The sequence below is a fragment of the Xenopus laevis genome, chromosome 6L, assembly GCF_017654675.1.
Source record: "Xenopus laevis strain J_2021 chromosome 6L, Xenopus_laevis_v10.1, whole genome shotgun sequence".
NCBI lineage: Eukaryota > Metazoa > Chordata > Amphibia > Anura > Pipidae > Xenopus > Xenopus laevis.
Genome location: NC_054381.1, coordinates 98,745,553 through 98,763,310, shown reverse-complemented (window position 1 = coordinate 98,763,310; position 17,758 = coordinate 98,745,553). Strand labels below are relative to the sequence as shown.

The 17,758-nt window shown below is 35.8% G+C and overlaps 1 protein-coding gene across 6 annotated transcripts in view; it reads right to left on the bottom strand.

Moving 5' to 3' along the window:
• atxn1.L (ataxin 1 L homeolog) overlaps positions 1–17,758 on the bottom strand; it is a 165,618-nt gene that overhangs the window by 73,452 nt on the left and 74,408 nt on the right. For all 6 annotated transcript variants that reach the window (XM_018267813.2, XM_018267817.2, XM_018267818.2 and 3 more), the window contains one exon: positions 11,233–11,310. The gene's annotated coding sequence lies outside the window, so the exon portion shown is untranslated. The remainder of the gene's footprint in view (positions 1–11,232; positions 11,311–17,758) is intronic.

The following is a 17,758-nucleotide window of genomic DNA, read 5'->3' as shown; positions in this document are numbered from 1 at the left end:
TGCTGTGCACCCGAGGCTATTATTGGAGTGGTGTGATGCCCATGGCTTATATATATAATTGGAAGGTTTTATATATATATATATATATATATATATATATATATATATATATATATATATATATTGCATTTGTGAGTGCGTTTACAAACTTTATAGAAAACAAAGGCTAATACTCATCACCCCCTCCCTTCCTTCCCAACATTCTTTTCTGTTGTTCCATTTGGCACCTGCAATTTATCAAGACAAATCCTTTCTCTGAACCATAACAGAAGATGGCTCATTCTGATAATATTGCAGGATCTCCAGCACCAGGAGCCAGCTAAGAGTTTCCATCTGCAAGAAATGTGCAACATAATAACTACTCTCAGAAGCGATAATGGGACGAAATATGGTGCGCAAGCCTTGCTGCAGGAACAGAAACATTCCTCAGCTGTTTCACTTGGTTCTATAATGGTTTATATAATTAGAGTATGTCTTAATTATAGGTCTGCAGCACAGTTCAAGCCCTTACTTGTAACCCATCCCATTCATGGTTATATAACGTCTGTAAGAGTGCCTAAAACAATGATAACTAACCAACCTATGGCACAGCTGAACTCTTATACCCAGAATCCTCAGCCAAACTTTTCATTCATCTGAATAATCTGCATCTCATACAAACAGCAAATATTGCAAATTAAATTATAACAGTGCAGCCAGAATTCTTTGCAGTTATAATGCCCCGTATATTATACTGCAAGCAGGCAAAAAGCTTCTAGGAATAGATAATAAGCATTGCTTCATCATTATTACTCCTCCAGTGTGTATTATTTCTGTCTGCATCTCTTGATGCTTTTCCCATCCCCAGTACGTCCTGAATGGAAAATTCTTTCTCCATCCCACATGTGCACACTGTACATCTGCATGGCCTTTACACATTTACAGTTTGGAACCTCTGTGTCCATAATCTCTAAACCCTCCAAGTAGCTTGTTTTGCCTCTAAATCACACAGCATGCCTTGAGTATTTCAGTCCACACCACTCAGAACCCCATAACAAATACATGATGGACAAGGGGAATGTTGGTTGTCAATGCCTACATCTAACCAGTCACTGGCACAGGTGACATATCATATACATTTTCTGGATCACAAATTGTTACAGAAAACACATGCATATAAATATTGGGACTGCATACTATCTAATCCAGGCCCTGGGCGGCAAAATATTATTCTGGGGAGCACTGGGGATTACGATCGCAAGGATGGGGTATGCGAGCTGGTGCTAGGACCGCGCAGCCTAGGGGTTCCTGCCCACACAATCCAGCATTGTTTCTTTATTAAAAAAATTAGATAAAAGGGATTTTAGTAAATAATCCCGAGTGTCAGGATGGAAAAACGATGTGATAAATCCGACACTTTGGGGGTTATTTACTAAACTTCGAATGCAAAAATAATTTTTCCGGATTTATTGCACTCCTCTACAGAAACGGTGACAGGGCAATGATCCATCGTGCGGCGCTCGATTTCTCCTCCCTGGCTATCTCCTATAGAAGACAGAAATTGAGAGAAATTGAGTACCGCACAATGGATCGTCACCCTGCTGCCGTTTCTGAGGAGGAGCGCATGCAGAGAATCAGCAAGTAATTTCTTGATAAAAGCTTTGCTATTTAAAAGTTAAAACTGTCTCAGTGTTTTTTTTACATTGCAAAGAAACAGGGGGGGAAAGGGACAGTGAAGTAAAAGGTAGGGTATTGAAGAAGCCTGTCTAACAACTGCATAAAATAAGGATAGGAAATATCATAAGTGAATACTTTTCAATATTTTTTTACCGCTTCAAACTACGTTACTGAAACATGCTCCATAAAAAACGACCACTGTGCATACACATAAAGCACAAAGAGAACTATATTATATTAATGCTACAGTATTTAACTTTTTCAGTGCATTGGGCTTATTATATAATATTGAATATCAAGCCATCTTAACAAACTAAGGGCCTAGTAAAAAATGCGCCACACATAGTGTATTCAACAGAACTTTAAGGATGTTACTTTTTGGCCACTCCAGTCTATTCAACGATATAACAAGTATATTTACCCTAAGGCTTTCAAATGAACATTTCCTTTGTACCTCTTGCCCCAAAAAGGCTTGAAAAATACTGCAAAAGGCTTTCATCATAATAATATATTGAAAGACTAGTAACACAGACAAAAAAGCTTTGTAGATATGATCTGAACAGGCTAGTAATACACGGCAATTAGTTTTTTTTTTTTAAAGACAGTATTTCACGGGCTGTGCCATCATTCAAATATTTTAGTTAAATAATAAAAAATGTATGTTAACTATTTTTATGCCCCCAGTCTGCCTAGTTATGTCCCTGATCCCCCACCCAGTTAAGCTTCCTGACCCAACACAATACCAGTCCATGGGTGACTAGACGTGGACACATTTTTCAAATTTTCCTGCTACAAGCTACAAAAATACTGTATATCTGTAACTATTATATTTAACATGTATTTATAAAGTGCCAACATATTTCACAGTGATGTACAATAAATGGGTTTATATATGAACATATAGAATTACATACAAAGCAACCAACAACTGATAAGAGGAGAAGATGGCCCTGCCCAAACAAACTTGTTTAGTTTTGTGCATATAAACCCATGAATGTTGACCAATAATTTAGTTGTATGGAGTGACCCAAAAGATTAGCCTGTGTTAATGGCCTAGAAAAAATGTTTCACAGCATTAAATGATAGGGTAATTGCCTTCATTAAATGGCACCATTTTCCAGTTGGACATAAATGAATTAGATCACAGGGCTTACCAGATATAAAAATATTCCTTAAGACCATAAAATATTTGGTTTCACTTTAAGAATTGCTATAATGCACTCAAAGTATAAAGCACTGCATACATACAATGCAACGCAAGGTGGATAGGGAATACTTCAGTAGGGATGGAAATACTATTGAATGAAGCAAATATGTGTATATATTAAACAAGAGTTATGAACATCCTGTAAATCATATCCTTATTAGTGATGTCATTGATTATAATCAGAGCTTAGTGATGTCATTTCTGCCACAGGACTCACGGAAACTTGTCTATTATAATAAATAAAGTACCCCTGTTATTAGAAGTCACCTCAGAGTTCCATGACTTGTATAAAAACACTCATTTTATATGGTCATGGAACTCCCTGGTAACTTATTATATCCTTATATTTTACAAGAGGGAGTACTCTATTTACTCTATTGTGCTCTTTTGTTTCAGGACTTTACTTTTCAAAGAAGGTTCATAAGTAGGTTTTGAAACAAATTGCGCAGTGAGCCCACCAAAAGAAAACATGAGAACTGTCAGTTCTTCTTCAGACACATATGTTTGTCTGGTATTGCATTGAATGAGTGCATGTAGGAAACAAATAAATCCCCAAAAGGCAAATATTTCAGAGGAACTGAATTTGGTTCAATCTACCCTGACACCACAAGAAACTTACCTTGCAAAAGACAAAAATTCCACGTAACGAGGAATGCTCAGTCATCAAAAGCGATGGTGTTTATCTACAAATATCTGTGTGTCGAGGTTTTGTTGTGGAGCAAAATAATGCTCAAATATCACCACGCTCTCAGGAGTGATCTCAGCACCCGTCTGAATCTAGTACAGCACAGAGCGGTGCAGGCACTCATTTATCTCGGTATGACTGGACGTCCTGTCATGTGTTTCTCTGTGCCGTGCATGATTACCCTACACATCTCTGGGGCTAGCACAGGATGGAGGACTCAAAAGAAACAGTTTTCCTTTCTTTTATTTTTTTCTCTTGTGATATACGAGTTTTAAAAATACCCCCCCTTTTTTTATATGACATTTATATGGCTACAGTTTTGCAGTAGTATTCAAGCATACAAGAAGGTTCCTCCTTTACTTAGAAAGTTATCCGCTGTTAAAAAAGTAATGCACGCTCCCCTTCAGGACCAAATGGCACAGTGCGTTATAACATGTGTCACATGAAGTTATGTTGTTCATTGTGGTGCTGGCAGGGGGCTGCCATATGGAACAGTGGAACAATTGTTGGCACAATGCATGACTGTATGGAAGCAGTGAAATCTCTGTTTTTTAATTTGGCTAAATACCTAGTTCTTTACAAAAGATTCACCCAAGTACCAAAATAAATTCTAACCATAATTTACATATGCAAACAAAAACTGCACCGCCTTTGAGCAAAAACCGTCCAGCCTCCAGTGTCATGAATGTTAATGCAATGCCGTGAGCCATACTCATTGTAAAAACTGTTGAGGAGCAACACAAACAAGAAAAAAAAATCCTTGGGGATGCCAAATAAGGGTTGATAGGCTAACTGATAGCCCCATGTGGACTGCTAGCCTGCAGGAGGATCTGTTGGGGTAAATGTGTGTCTTTATGCCTCCAAAACTTGAATTTAAGACAGGAAATGGGCACTTCCTATGAGACCACTGGCAGCAACATCAATGGGAAAATGTTGCTCAAAAGCCACTGGTAAGGGATCACTGATGTAATTTAACATTAAGGGATTATTGAGTTTGGCTAAACATTAATTATTTATTTTCTTTTTTGAGGATCAGCTGCATCACAAATTGGTATTGGTACATGCTGAGCTGTAGGCCCCCAAAGCCACAAGGAAATATATTTGCCACGGATTGCAGCACTTTTTTCCAGAGACATATAGAGTATTTCTATTGTACCAAATCTCTAAATCTACTGCAGTTATGCAAATTGAAAATGAAATAGCTTATAGTGGTAAAAAGGTCAGTGCACTGCTTGAAAAAAGCCAGTGTTACCATTACACAAAGATATTTGTAACTCTAGCTAACAGGAAGGTGACAGAAAAGTGATTCATTCTCACCTTGCTAAGAGAATAGCAGTTACACCCTTCTCCATCTCATTGAGGAATAGCTATCAAATTCGCTGATGCTACTACACACACTCAAAGATGTACTTGTGAGGAGGACTACATGAACACAAGGATGTGGCATTAGTTCATATTGAAGGCATTTTATGATGCCATCATTCATCGTGTCACAGCACTAATGTCATCAGAAAGTGCATTGGCTATAACATTATACTTATGCAAAAATGATATTATACATGATATTACTGATAAGCTTGGAGGACATAAAATCAATAAGCTGCTATCCCTAAGCAAAGAAAATGGGTAAAGCTTTACTTAGTAAGAAAAGTTGCATTTTATGCAGGTATGGGACCTGTTATCCAGAATGCCCGGGACCTGTGGTTTTCCGGATAACAGCTCTTTCAGTAATTTGGACCTCCATACCTTAGGTCTAATAGAAAATCATGTAAAACATTTAATAAACCCAATAGGCTGGTTCTGCTTCCAATAAGGATTAATTATATATTTTCTTTAATTTATATCAATAATAGTTTGGATCGACTACAAGCAAAGGTTTTTTTTATACATATGCATTGGAAAAGCAGGTTCATATGTGAACTAAATTGAAGACTGAATCAGTTTGCTTAAAGGGGTGGTTCACCTTTCAGTTAACCTTTAGTATGTAATAGAATGGCTAATTCTAAGCAACTTTTGGTGTTCCTTATTTATTTATTTTTTATAGCTTTTTAATTAGCTTTCAAAAGGTGGTCACTGACCCCATAACATTTATTGTTATTGCTACTTTTTACTACTCGTCTTTCTACTCAGGCCCTCTCCTATTCTTCACAGTCAGGACAGTGAAGTTGTGGAATGCACTGCCGGGTGATGTTGTGATGGCTGATTCAGTTAATGCCTTTAAGAATGGCTTGGATGATTTCTTGGATAGACATAATATCAAAGGCTATTGTGAAACTAAACTCTATAGTTAGTATAGATATGGGTATATAGAATTTATGTGAAAGTATGGAGGGGTGTGCATGGATGCTGGTTTATCATTTGGAACTTGATGGAATTTGTCTTTTTTCAACCCGATTTAGCTATGTAACTATATTTCAGTCTCCTATTTAAATCAATGCATGGTTGCTACAGTACTTTGGTCCCTATCAACCAGATAGGCAAAATTGCAAACTGGAAAGCTGTTGAATAAAAATCGAAATAACTCAAAAACCACAAATAATAAAAAATTAAAACCAATTGCCTATTGTCTCAGAATATGAAGTTCTACATCATTCTAAAAGTTCATTTAAAGGTAAACAACCTATATATATATATATATATAAATTCAGATTCCCCGGAAAAGTACACATTGATGATACCCTGGCCAGCCAACATGCTGTATCATAAACTACCATATATGCATTTTGGGCATGAACATTTTGATATTTATTTTGGGTGGCTTCTGACACATATAGCAAGTATCAAAATTACTCTAAGCCTCTGTATATCATACTTTTTAGATGTGCTGCAAACATAATTATAAATTCAAACATTGCCATCCATAATATGTTTAGCTGCACACAGTGGGCATAAAAGCAGAACGAGGGGGATTCCCTACAATATGTTCTCAGTTTGCAGCAGATCTGTGTGGGATGAATTAAAGATTATAAAGTGAAAGTAGGCCCACATTTCCTTTGCAGCCTTTAACCGTCACTCCTTATAGACAGGATCAATGGGTTCAAAATCCATTGCTTAAACTTTGCTCAAAGCTTTCTTAGCAGGTCTGGATATAACTTTGCTCAAAGCATTCTTAGCAGGTCTGGATATAGAGGATTTGAGACATGATCACTGCCCATGGAAGCTATTTACTGACTGTAGTAGGAAATGTGAAGCTTTTTTTTACTGTCACAACACAGTTATTCACAAATGTTTGCCGTGTATAATGCAGCAGAACACGAGGAAGGGTTAGAAGGTTAGATATGAATTATTAAAGTTGCAGTGCAAAGCACTGCTTGCTTTCTGAATTGTCCTTGTACAGGAATGGGACCTGTTATCCAGAATGCTCAGGACCTGGGGGTTTTCCGAATAAAGGATCTTTCTGTAGTTAGGATCTTCTTACATTAAGTCTACTAGAAAAGCATTAAACATTAAATAAACCCAGCAGGCTTGTTTTGTCTCAAATAAGGATTAAGAATATCTTAGTTTGAATTAAGTACGAGGTATTATTTTATTATTATAGAGAAAAAGAAAATCATTAAAATTTTGCAATATTTGGATAAGGTGGAGTCTATGGGAGATGGCCTGTAATTCAAAGCTTCCTGATAACAGATCCCATACTTGTACATTTAACAGTATAGGCTGTTTTGCATTGTCCATAAATACTGTAAAAAGCAGACATCTTGGCAGACATAATTTTTTGTCCATAAAAAAAAAAAAAATCAGGTACTGTTGGTGTGGAACTACTGCATTCCCATTGAAGTCACCTGCATCAGGGGGCTATATTATGCACATCCTTTTGGCAGGTAATACTCCATGTTAATATAGTCGGCAGCACATACTACAACACAAGCCCTCCATATGCGGAAGCAGGGAAGGAAATGTATGAGTCCTGGATACCAAAATCAATTCACCTTCTGTGTTTTTTGAAATGCCAGGATTCGGCACAGAAATTTCAAGCAAACAGGTAATAAACTGGGAAATGGAGTGCATGTTAATCCTTATGACAGCTCCCATTTAATACTCGCTGTATGACAAATGGTTTCACCGACCCTTGCCTTTTCAGATGAACATTAATCTTCTTACCGTGGGCCCTTAAATACAAGTAAATTATATTACTAATCATTTGTCAAGCCTATAATGTGCAGATACATAAAATGAATTCCAATCATTACTAACCAGCTCAAAGACTCATAGAATAGCATTAAACCTGTAAAGTAATTCCTCAGTGTATGCTATGTACAGTATATAGAATTGTCATACATTTTACACCTCAAGCCAATGGTTCTAGAAATATGAGCAGGTCCTTTTTGGAAGCGTGGAGCAGTAGCTAATGGTGTCTCATCCTGAAGGTTGATTATAATGAAATTTGAAGAAAACTCTATGTATTCCTGCATGAAGGTTAAATATTATGGTCTTGGGGGGGGGGTTTAGTTTCCATCCTATACGGTATATTGTTGGAACTACCGTTGAATGCCTGATTCAGAAATATTTTTCAAATAACACTAACATTGTTATGAGCTATCAGGGCCCCCACCAAACATTTGACCTTCAAAGGGAGCTTGAATTAAAATAAGTCCTACAGCCACTGATTTAAGCCAGTTGTGTTGGAATACAGCTCCAAACATCAGAGAGCTGAAAGTTGGTAATGTCAGACTTATTTGAGCATCTAATTTACTTAATTTTTTTTACTAAACAGGCAGAGACATCACACCCTAAACAACGTTCCTACTGCATGTGTCTGATTGTCAGCACATCTGCAGAAAAGTAGGAGTACAGAGAGTTTGTGGTTAAAACATATTCTCTGTAACACCCCACTCAATACAAACAACAGCCTTGTACCCTGTCAAACAGACCCAAAGACTGAAAAGATCAGAAAAAATGTGTAGGTTGGGAGTTAAACACAGCATAGTAAAAAAAAAAAAAGTTTAATTCTTCAATATAAACAGCACAAAACCAGAACTTTCAGTTATTATATTTGTATTGGTTAATCATCAATCATGTATACAAATATGGCAATTAAAATGATTCAAAATGCTTAATAAGGCAAATGACTATATATATATATATATATATATATATATATATATATATATATATATATATATATATATATATAATCTCTGATGGCAGATAATGGCTTATCTAGTTTATTATTGCTATGACATGAGTGGCACCAAATGGTTTTAAGCCTCAAAGTTTCAGTTCAGCAGAATAGAGATGTGAAGATATTATGTAGGCAGACCTGTGGTTTGGAGTTGGGTGCTAGGACCTTTTTTAAAAAGAGATTAAACTACAGTTTTGCATGCTAATCAGCTACGTCACCTCTTAGCAGAACCAGATACCCTTAATATGTAAAGTAAATTAATTTATGCAGTACCAATTTACATTTAATGGTAACTAAAGGCATACTATCTTGTTTTAGGTTAAAAAATGTTTTATTGAAAAAATATTTATTTATAAAAGCTATATACATTCTTGAAAATATCTTCCAACCATAGTCCATTTTTATGAAAGGTGATTCTCTTACTCACTCTTTTTGTATACCGTATGTGTATATACAGTAATGGTTTTCAAGCCTTGAGAAGAACTAAAGCCTAAAAATGAATATGGTTATAAATGCTGCATTTATGTACTAAACATCATAGGTAAAGGCTCAACATATAATAATAATACAGGCCCTCAAATTTGTCCCCAGTAGCTCCCCATCTTAGATCTTGTTAGGGAGTCTTTTTAGTGTCAGTGGCACTGCACATGTTCATTGTGATCTATTGCTCTGGGCAGCTGTGAAGAAACTAAACTTTGGGAATATCAGAAATAACCAAGCCCAAAATTAGGTTATTTTATATAAAACTGATGCAGGGAACATTGCTAAACTTTCATTTAATATAAGTCAAAATGCATTACTAATTAACCTTGTATCATGATGTGTATATGCTCGATATGGTAAGCCATTCCAGAAGTCCTGATCATGTGCTATGTATCTACAGAGGAGAAGATGGGAGCTGCTGGGAACATATTTACAGGCACAAATATTCATATGGACATATGATCACTTTGGGCTAGTAAAGAAGCCCAAAATAGAACGCGTAGCATTTCTAGCCAACTACTTTGTTAAGTCTTAGTTCTCTGTTAAAGTTCTCTCCTCCTGCTTTCCAATGGCTTTCAAGTGTTCTAGAAAAGCTGCAACCTTTTTGGGCATCAGTCCATGATGATGTTCCTTGCCTCACACAATAATGTGAACTGTTCAAAGACAAAAATAGAGCAGCTGGACCGGGGGGTCCCCAACCCTTTTTTATCCTTTAGCCACATTCAAATATAACAAGATTTGTGGAGCAACACAAGCATGAAAAAAAGTTCTTTGGTTGTCAAACAGACCTGAGCCTATGGCGGCATCAATTAAGGGGTGGCATGCTACCCATCCACACACGCAATTAGTTTGATTCCGGAGCACTAGCCGTTTGGAGGTAGTGCTCTGGCAAGAAGACAGGATGCGCATGAGTGCTATCCTTTGAGAGGGAGGGTGGCTAGGAGGATGCCGGCCTCCGGGCGCCCTCAGGACAAATCTGGCCCTGTTGCCATATAAGAGCTGTGATTGACTATTTGGAAGCCCCTATGTGGACTGGCATCCTACAGGAGGCTTTGTTTTGCAGTATACCTGTTTTTTATGGAACTAAAACTTGCCTTTAAACCAGGAATTCAAAAAAAACAACTGCTTTGAGGCCACTGGGAGCAACATCCAAGGGCTAGGTAAGCAACATGTTGCTTACGAGTCATTGGTTGGGGATCCTTGATCTGTTCTATTGCCACCATTGTTATATTCGCAGCCCACAGGGTATGATAGGAAACCAGAAGGATTGAATAATTGAATAAAATTTTCCATTGGGTATAACCACAAATGTAAAAAAAATAATTGATCTCTAATAGACCCATAGCTGTATCTAATTTATACAATAACTTTATCAAAAGTAGACTAAAAAGTATAAAATAACACAAAGGAATATGAGGCAGCATGGTGACAGTAACTGGTGATTTGCATTCTTTTGTCTTCTTTGCATTTATTAATATTATTCTCATGAGATAAATTTCCCATCTGCTTTACTAATAAGCATTCGTGATTGTCAGCAATCTGCCCATGTCTCATATAGTGAAATGATACTATAAGCTTAAGGAGGCAGAGGCTTAACATGTCAGGAAAGTCTATAACATAACACAATAATGTGTGAAAACTATTAGAGTGTAATAAAATATTATTATTAGAATATTATTGTTCCAAGCTGTTTTTGTGGGGCTGGGGAGTGGAATTGTAGCCCTGGCGACATACTGGCTTAGGCAAAGTAATTTTTTGAAAATGTTTAGATGAATATTTTGAGATTTTTTAAAAAAAAGTAATTTATTGCATTGGAGAAAATAGAAAAATATGCTCAAGATCAGTGAAGATGGTTTCATAATAATCTTGCTAACAAATATACATGGATGAGAACAAATGCCAAAAGGGAAGATTTATATAGATTCGCAGCTTTTGGTATCATTGGAACATTCATGAAAGTATGTTATGCTTTAGGCTGAATGTTTTGTACATTGAGTAGAATTGTGCATACTGTAGTGTGTAACCAACAGTAGATAGTTCACAAAAACAATAGTAAATGCTGAAATAAAATGAGCTTACCAGTCTTGGTTTTATTTCTTGGCATAACTTGTGCATGTAGATAGTTCATGAGGCTTCTCTACCACCATAACCACCAGACTGAGTAAAAAGAAAAAGAAAAAGAAAAAACGTTATATTAGTTGTAAAATAGAGAAAGTGCTAAGAAAAAGCTGTGTAAACAGCAGTGGTACTCATGCTAACTTTTAAATGCTTTTTCCCCCAGCTTACACTTTTCTTTATACCAGCATTTTACACTTCCCTATACAATAAATATGTCAAAATCCATTATATAGCTTTATACTGTACATAAGTTTTTACCCATTGTAATGTAAGTGTTAACTCATATATAGAGTTAAAAGAAAAAAAGGTAAGAAAGGCAGGGAGCCAGAGGGCAAAACCTTTAGCCTTTGAAGTCTTGTAGAACTCCCAGCTACCAACATGTTTTGCTAAAGAATGAACATTCATGTCAAGTATCTAACATTTAGGGGGTTATTTACTAAACTCTGAATGCAAAAATCATGCAATACCCTGACGTTTGAGTGAAAATTCTGAAAAAATCGTGAAATTCGTGAAAATCAGATCTTGAAAATCAGATTTTTAGCCACAAAGCAAATTTTCGGGAAAATGTAATAAATAAGCGTAAGAAACCTGAGCGGATTTGATCAGAGTTTGAAAATATTGAAATAAATTCTGACTTTGATAAATAGCCCCCTACGTATACAATATATATATATATATATATATATATATATATATATATATATATATATATATATATATATATATATATATATATATATATATATATATATATATATATATACACACAGATATATATATATATATATATATATATATATACACAGGTATATATATATATATATATATACATATATATATATATCTCCCCTGCCTGTACATTTGACAATTTGACAATTTCATAAAATGTCAAGTGCTCCATGCGTTGTTCCCAAATATATATACACTAGTTTGAAGCATGGGAGAAAGTACAGGGTTAGTTAAATGAGCTCTTAGCACAATGTTGTTTCAGGGACTGATCCAACTGCACTCTTGGAGTCAGTAAGGGCCCACCTAAAAACCTTTGACTAGGGGCCCACCAATTAATCTTAGACCAGGGGCCCCACTCTTAGTACTATTATTCTTCCTTTCCGCACTTATCTATTCTCCTTTTCTTTACATACTATAATCTATTATTCCATCTATTTAGCCACTTTGTTTTCATAGAAATAGGGAATGGCCATGAAATAGGTCAAATGTCTAGCAGCATGAGGGCCCACTGACACCTTGGCCCACCGGGACTTTTCCTGATATCCCTGTAGGCCAGTCCGACAGTGCCTGAAGCTAATTGAAGAGGCCCTCCTCTTGATCATCTAGCAGTTACACAGCTTTTATTGAACTTGATGGACATGTGCAATTTTTTTAACCTAAATTACAATATAACTTAAATAAGGTGATATAAATCTATCAAGAATTGTAATTCATCACTCATTATCAGTGCACAAAATGAATAGGCACTCATGCCAACATAGAGAAAACTGTTATTTTAACCAGGTGGCTATACTAAACATCAGTGTGTGGTTCTGAATACTCTGGCATGCATATGTCATTTTTATTGAAAGACATTACTGCTTGTATTTCTCTTGTAGTCAGAAGACTGTTTAGAAGAATGGAGTTTTCTTTGGAAGAACAGGCAATCAAGTTAATATTTATGGTAAAAAACAGGAAATGTTACAGTTCCACTTCCTCATTTAACTGCTTCCAAACAATTATATTTTGGGGGTATCATTGTATCATTGGTGATACAAAAAGCCATGCATAGAGCCTTTGCACAACTTTAGAAACACAAAGTAATGCTTTGCAGGTCAAAATCCATTTAGTGTAAATATCATGGCATCCCAGTTTATTGTTAGTTAAAGACTATTACAAAAGAAGTCATTTCTGATATAATTCAGATTTTGCACTGTTGGTTTTGCACACATTTATGTTTACAAAAGTAAGAAGGACAAAACAAGGTATATATATATATATCAATGATTTCTCCAGAAAATATTTTCTAAACAGTTGTTACTATAGTTTGGATGCTAGGAGCCAACACTGATAAACAAAAATATTAAACATATAAATATTTATTAAATATACTCCTGTTTTCAATGGATTCAGATGGTTCTCTGGGAGGCCTTGTCAGACCAATTAGCATTGAAGGCAGCAGATTTTAGGTGCCAGATACTGCCCACTTATTTTTTTCATTTCTCCTTTCCTGTAAATATGGCTGCAGGAAGGACCAGGTAATTTAAATATTGACAGCATTTATAAAACAATTTAAATGACAAGGAAATATCATTTTTGCCTATTTATATATACATACAATATACAAATGATGGTACATGTTTGACAAAATTACTTTAACTGCATTGAATTATGTCAGCCAAGAGTCAACATCTTAACTAATGTGTCTAAAGAAATATGAAGTCTCTCTGTATTTATCAACTGACAAAATGTTGTATAATCTGCAAAATCTGAGACTGTTTTTTTCCAGGCCTTCTTCCAGATAATTAATAAATATTCTGAAAATAACCTGCCCAGTACTTATCGGTCAACAATTCCCAGCTGTTCATCCCTGACACAAACAGAAGAAAGCAATGGATTAATATATCAGCTTTCTGACGGCTCTCATGTATCCTCCCAATGCTGTTTAGGTACCCAGCATTAGCATTTTACAGTTTATACAGCTGAAGTACCATTTCCAAACCTATTTGACTTTCATTAGATTTTCCTTTCTTCCCTTTTAACAAGCAGTATGTTTTCCTTTATCCAGACTATTTTACCACTGACACATTATTACATTAGGTTCCATCTTGCATAGTGTGATAAAACTTTTTGAAAGTTGATGCAATTTTTCTAATCAGTGCCATTCAAGTAAGGATGCCTATGGCTGATGTTTTGATGTTACTAAATCAAGAATTATTATTATCACATATTCATAAAGCATTAACATATTCTACGGTGCTGTACAATAAATGTACAATAAATACATGCCCAGCAATAAATAGAATGTTATCTGAATAGATCAGCGTATCAGCCGTTGATGTTTAACCCGGTGCCACATTATGACAAAAAATGAAAGGCAATTTTACATGTTGGTTTGAGTAACAACTGGCTGTCATCATCTGAACTTTTAGATATTGTGAATTCTCAACACTCTTTTCTATTCAGATAAAATCCACATCATTGTAATTGATCCGTCTTATTGACCGATAGTGTCTGCTGTTAATTTGATTACATATCCATTTGGGCAATTTAAGGATTTGCATTTAAAGGGGCTGTTCGCCTTTAAATTATCTTTTAATACGACGTGAGATTCTTCGACGATTTTCAATTGTTTTTTTTATTTTTTATTATTTGTAGTTTTTGAGTTAGTCAGCATTTCTTTAGCAACGCTACAGTTTGCACTTTCAGCAATTGATATGGTCCAAATTACCCTAGCAACCATGCATTGATTTGAATAAGAGACTGGAATATGAATAGGAGAAGGACTGAATAAAAAGACGAGCAATAAAAAGGGGCAATAACAATTATATTTTAGCCTTAGAGAGCATTTCTTTTTAAATGGGTTCAGTGACCCCCATTTGAAAGCTGTAACGAGTCAGAAGAAGGCAGCAAATAATTCAAAAGCTATAAGAAATAAAAAATGAAGACCAATTGAAAAGTTGGTTAGAATTTGCCATTCTGCAAGATACCAAAAGTTAACTTAAAGATGAACCACCCCTTTGAAGGATTTATGGAATATGGTTTACCCAGTTATGTACAGGATACTGGACAGTTTGGGGAACAATTAAAGGAGGTTGAGATCATGGCCAGATTTCTTGTAGGAGCTCCCAGAGGCCAGCTTTGTCCTAAGCCCTTGCCAAAAAACTGGGCCTGGTTGAGATCCCACATAATTGCATTTGGTTGGTTACATTATAAATGGTATACATGTATGTAGAAGGGAGGGTCACTGGTCTACTAAAATGTATTGCTAAATAAAAGTGGCCATAGACGCACAGATAATATTGTACAAAATGAATTTTCGCACGATAAGGGAAAAGAGCCGACTGATATCATAAATATCACATTGCTAAGATTTGACAGCCCCCATACAAAAAAATTAAGGGTAAATTTACCAGTTTATGCAGGAAATTGTACAGATGATAATGAAAGGGAAATGTAAATCACAACAATGAAAGAATGTTTTTTGAAATGGGGATATCCTTTGTCTTTTATAGAGTGGGCATTTGATTCAGCCAAGACACATATGACACAGGGGTATAACACTAATAAAAGAGTGCACCAAAAAAAGGTATTTCCCCTTGGATATAGACTTTTTAACAGTAATGCACATTTGGTACAGAGAAGTGTTAAGAATAACTGAAACATAATGTCATCTGACACATCTTTATGCGGTAAAGTAAAAAGGTCAACTACTCATGTATATACAAGATATAAGTCATTTGGGCATTTATTAGTACTGGAGCATCCTCTTCTAAATATTCAGTGCCTAATATCTTGTGACAAAACAGGGGTGTTATAATTATATGTGCTGCAGTGAAATGCTTGTAAGTAAATATTTCTTACTAATTTTCAAATGTTGGGAGGCATTTCTCCCTCCCTAGAGGTACAAGGGTTCCTTGAACCCCGAGAACAAGCCTGCCTTTGCCTTTAGAAAGAAAGTAATAGAAACACAGCAAGAATCACATTTACATCCAAGTAGCCAATAAAGCTATCAATAAAATGGCAACATTGAAAATAATTTCAGAAATTTTTTGACATCCCATCCAAATGACGGTAAATAGATACTATATTATAAATGCAATGTATTCTTGCTTAACTAAAACAGACCTCTTGACCATCAAGGTATCCAATGATAAGAATACTCTTGTTTGTTCTTATCTCAATGGATGGCCATTGCTTTAGTTCATCTGCTCATACCAAAAAGACAGTAAATCTTTGTACGGATCCTGAAAGTATTGCAAACCAATCACAATCTAATGTATATAAATGTATTAGTGCACATGGAGATGAAGCAAATACTGAGGCAACAATGGTACATTTTAGTTTCACATTCATAGACCCCCTTCTTCACTGTCCAGGAGGTCATAGTTATGAAGACACAGGGGATACTTATTCCTCTCCATTTCACAGGACATTTAAATAATTATCCTCTTTCCACTGCAGTGGGCCAATCATTAACCTACTAAAGAAGTAAGCATTCACTCAATGGATCAGAAGCAGGGCTTTAAGTTTAGAGAACATTCGTGTGACCCTGGAAAAGGAATCTCAGGCACAAACTACCATTTTGGTCAAGGACTCATTTTTGCAAGAATAATGCATAGCTACCATTGCAGGCCTCTATAAAATACTGTATGTGTAAAACATTGTTTCATATAAATAAAGCCTTTTCATGAAAAATATACTTTTCTAACAGCATGTGCCATTAGATAATATGAAATTGAAAAACTGCTATTTTAAGCACTAAGCTCCACCATCTAGTTTGTTTGTGTGCTCACACAGAAACCAAGGGCACTTATACTTGCTAAGTTACATCAGTCAATGAATGGGCAGAGCTGTGTCTTACTCACACACTTGCATTATTTCCTGTAAGGTGATCTCTGAAGGAGCACATAGAATAACACAAAATGCTGAGTTGAGAATGAATATTTATTGATCTATATGGCAGTTTGGTAAGATTCTTTAATAGGGCACCTATTATATTTTCCTTTAGCAAATAACTTGAGAAGGATTATTCAGTTAATGGGTTAATGCTCAAAATGTATAAAGGCTGACAGCTCGTGTTCTGTTCCCATTCTTCACGGGGACTGATGTGATATACTGTACCGGAATCTGAACATAAGGGTATTGAAGGGAAGCCTAATTCCATGCAAAGATACATGGCACAAGCAGTCTGTTGACCTCATTCTTTGCCAGCTTCTCTCAGCCAGGAGCTCCCTGCTTTAGACGACACTGCTACATTATTACATATCCACTTCAAACCGAGATGGAGGAGTGATTTCAGCAATGACAACCTTCTTAGCTACTCGGGAATAACTGTGTTGTGTAGCAGCCTACAGCATAAGTAGAAACATCAAAAGCTAAGGGCATTTAAACATGTGTGGGATAAGCATATAACTAACAGAAACAAGCAATGCATGAGTTTTGGAACAGGTCAGATGGGCCTGTTTTAATCCTATTTTGTTAAGGGTTTTATTATGAAGCAGTAAAAATATCAAGTTAATGACATCATTTTCAACAATTGCTTATTTATTGTGAAATTTTTGAAAGTATTATAGTTAAGTTGAAACAGGAATAAATCAAATTAAAGCATGGCATAAGGTATATTCTCTGAGACCTAAATCTAGGTCTGATCTTCAGTAAAATATTACAGGGGACCTGCTATCCAGAATGCTCTGGACCTGGGGTTTCCGTATAAGGGGTCTTTCTGTAATTTAGATCGCCATACATTAAGGGGTCCATTTATCAAACCTAGATTTTT